This window comes from Macrotis lagotis, chromosome 3 (assembly GCF_037893015.1).
Source record: "Macrotis lagotis isolate mMagLag1 chromosome 3, bilby.v1.9.chrom.fasta, whole genome shotgun sequence".
Lineage (NCBI taxonomy): Eukaryota > Metazoa > Chordata > Mammalia > Peramelemorphia > Peramelidae > Macrotis > Macrotis lagotis.
The window spans coordinates 403,495-406,637 of record NC_133660.1 but is presented as its reverse complement, the minus strand read 5'-3'; the positions used below and the strand labels follow the sequence as shown (position 1 = coordinate 406,637).

At 56.9% G+C, this 3,143-nt stretch overlaps 1 pseudogene; it reads left to right on the top strand.

Moving 5' to 3' along the window:
- The first annotated feature begins 1,272 nt into the window (after nucleotides 1-1,272).
- On the top strand, nucleotides 1,273-2,760 carry LOC141515937 (GTPase NRas pseudogene; annotated as a pseudogene).
- The last annotated feature ends 383 nt before the right edge of the window (nucleotides 2,761-3,143 follow it).

Sequence of the window (3,143 nt, the reverse complement as noted above, 5' to 3'; positions counted from 1 at the left end):
CCTGCTTCATCTAAAGCTTGGGCTCTTCCTTTGCATTCCCCCAAGAACCTGGAAAAAATCAATCTATTTTTTTTTCAAACAACATTTTGTTCTTTCCCCCAGAACTGCCCCCCAGGGATTCTCCCAAAGCTCTGGCATGTGGGCAGCCTCAGCCTCCACTTTCAGGCTTCATGCCTCCAGTTGTCATATGCCATAGTTGAGGCTCCCACAGAAAGGAGATGGCACCTGGACTGTGCTGTGACCCCAATTGGGTAGCCCGGTTCAGCCACAGGGCCAGGGGAGATGGACTGGGGGGTGTTCAACCCCAGCAAAATCCAGGGTCCAGGGACCTCAGGTTCTTGGCAAGGGAATGGGCAGGGAAGACCCCCAGGGTTCTGGAGGGGGGGAAGAGAGGAGGTGGGGGTCGGGCGAAGGAGTTGGGGAGGAAGCAGGTCCGTGGGACAGGGGGAGGGATGAGATAAGGTCAGAGGCTTAGGTAAGGCCAGAGAAGGGAACCAAGCTGCTCGGGCTACACAGCTGGTGAGTGTCTGTGGTAGGATTTGAACTCGGCTCTCTGCACAACATTCCCAAGAAAAAAAAGATTGCAGTCTAAAGGGGACCTGGACAGAAGAAGGGTGCTGCAGAGGGCAAGGGAGGGAGGGAGCAGATGGTTTTAGGATGACAGATGCGGGGGTGGGGGGAGTATCAGTAAACCCAGGATGGCAGAGAAGGGCTGGCCTGGCCAAGCGGAGGGGCCCCTCTGCATCTTGAGGATGGCAGCCAGGATTTGTTGGGGGCGGGGTAGGGTCCAGAGGTGGGGAGATGTGGAGGAACAGGTGGAAGGTGCCGGAGAACAGGGCTGGGGCTGGGGGGCGGGGCTTGGGGAGAGAAGCACAAGGACCCCACCCCCCTCAGAAGTAGGGTTTGGGCAGCCTAGGGGCCTCTGGGCTCGGAAAGGAAAGCCCGCTGCTTCCTCCTCTGGACATCGAAGTGGGGGCCCTGGGGGTGCAGAGAAGTGTTCGCTCAGGCTACTTAGGGGCTGTAGCTCCTAGAATCCTTGTACTTTTGAGGGAGGTGCTCCCCACCACTCCAGTCTGGTACTTTGGCCACCGAGACATTCTAGTGATTTTGGAGGTGGGTTTACCAAATCTCCGGGGGGCGGGGCTCTGTGTTGCCAAGAGATATGGGTGGGGAGGGGGGGCGGTCTTCTCAGGAGGCTCTTCGGGGGTGGGGGGGTGGGGGGGGTGGGGGAGGCGGGACATCCCCTAGTACTTTAAGCTGTTGCGGGTGGAGAGTCTTCCAATCTCTGCTTCTCCTAAATTCTTCACTCTGTACCTCCTCGCCAGGCTTCCTCACTGACAACTACGAAAGAGTAAGTAGAGACAGGAGGAGCGGAGTGGAGCAGGGCTGGAGAACTAAACAGGGGAGGCAGTTAGTGGGTTAGCCCCCCACCCCATGTGTCCGGAGTTGCATTAGTGCAGACTTTGAAGGAAAAGGGAGCCCATCGGAAGTCTTGGGGTCAGCCCCAGGTCCCAGGTTTCAGAAGATCCCGGGAAAAGATTATTGGTCCCCTCTGAATTTGGGGTTCCTGAGGCAGGTGGGGAGCTGGGTGGGTGGAGTGCAGGGCTTGGGGTCTGCATGATCTGAATTTAAATCTCTTCAGTTCTGCTGGCCTCAGTTTCCCGAGCTGTAGAGTAGCAACAACGTTAGCAGGACTGGCCGGGGTGGTGTCACAGGTTTTCCCATTCCCCTTTCTCCCGTACCCCCAGGTGGGAAGGCAGGGCAGAGCCATGACGCCGTATAAGATGGTGGTGATGGGCAACCGCGGTGTGGGCAAGAGCGCGCTGACTATACGCCTGCTCTACCGCCGCTTCGTGCCCGAGTACGAGCCCACAGTCAGAAAGGTGTACCGCGCGCAGCTGATGGTGGACGGGGAGCGCTGCCAGCTGGTCATCGTGGACATCTACGGAGGGGCGGAGTACCTGGACCTACGGCAGAGCTGCATGGACTGGGGCCATGGCTTCCTCTTTGTCTACACCGTCGACTCCATTAGAACCTTCGTGGATGTCAGCCTCTTCTGGAACAAGCTGCAGCGGGTCAAGGGCACCAATCGGGTGCCCGTGGTGCTGGTGGCCAACAAGGTGGACGAGGAATTCCGAGTGGTGGGCTCAGTCATGGGCCAGGAAGCGGCCAAGAGCTTCGGGGTGCCCTACGTGGAGACTTCGGCCAAGTCCCCCAAGGGTGTGCTGAAGGCCTTCCGGGAGCTGGTTAGGCAGATCCGCTGGTCCCGGGTCCCTACGCTCCAGCGGTCCCGGGTCCAGTTGATCCAGCAGTCCTTGATGGTGCAAGAGGTCCAGGAGCCCGAGCAACCCCAGGACCCCGAGCAATCCCAAGAGCCCCAGCAACCCCAGGAGCCCCAGCAACCCCAGGAGCCCCAGGAGCCCCAGGTCCTGCCCCAGACTGAGCACAACCAGGGACTCAGGTCCCGGCATTGCAACATCTTGTGAACAGGGCCCCCTACTTCTCCTGGTCTCAAGCCCTTCCCCTTCACTCTTTCTGTCAGTTCTTCTATGGACTCTTGGGGGGTGTTGCTGGCCCGGGGTTCTTTTCCTGGAGATTTTTGCTGATTCTCATCAGCATCCACCTAGGGCCCCGGGCGTCCCTGTCCCAGCTCGAGAGGGCTGGGGCCAGTCTCCTGTGTGGGTGCAGGTACTAGGGATTCTGCAGCTGCTCACTTGGGGAAGGGGGCCTTGCGTTTTGTCACAAAGTTACTTTTCTCGTTCTCAGGTTGATTACAAATAAAGGTGTTACTGTGTTTCCAGGTGTGTTCCTCCTTGTTTGTCGGGAGCCAGTGTGCTGGGGGCAAGAAGAGCAGGGGGGCAGTGGGGGGGCCCAGGGGAGACAGCTGGGTTGGGGAAGCAGGAAGGCAGGGGAATTTTATTTTATTTTAGAGTTAATTTATTTATTTTCAATTTCAGAATTTACCTCTAATCTTGCTTCCCTCCCCCCACCCCCCCCACAGAAGGCAGTCTGTTAGTCTTTACATTGTTTCCATGTGATGAGAGAAATCCTAATCTTAAGGAAAAAAAATAAAGCATAGAAGATAGCAAAATTGCCTAATAAGATACATTTTTTTTAAAAAATTAAAGGGAATAGTGCTTGGT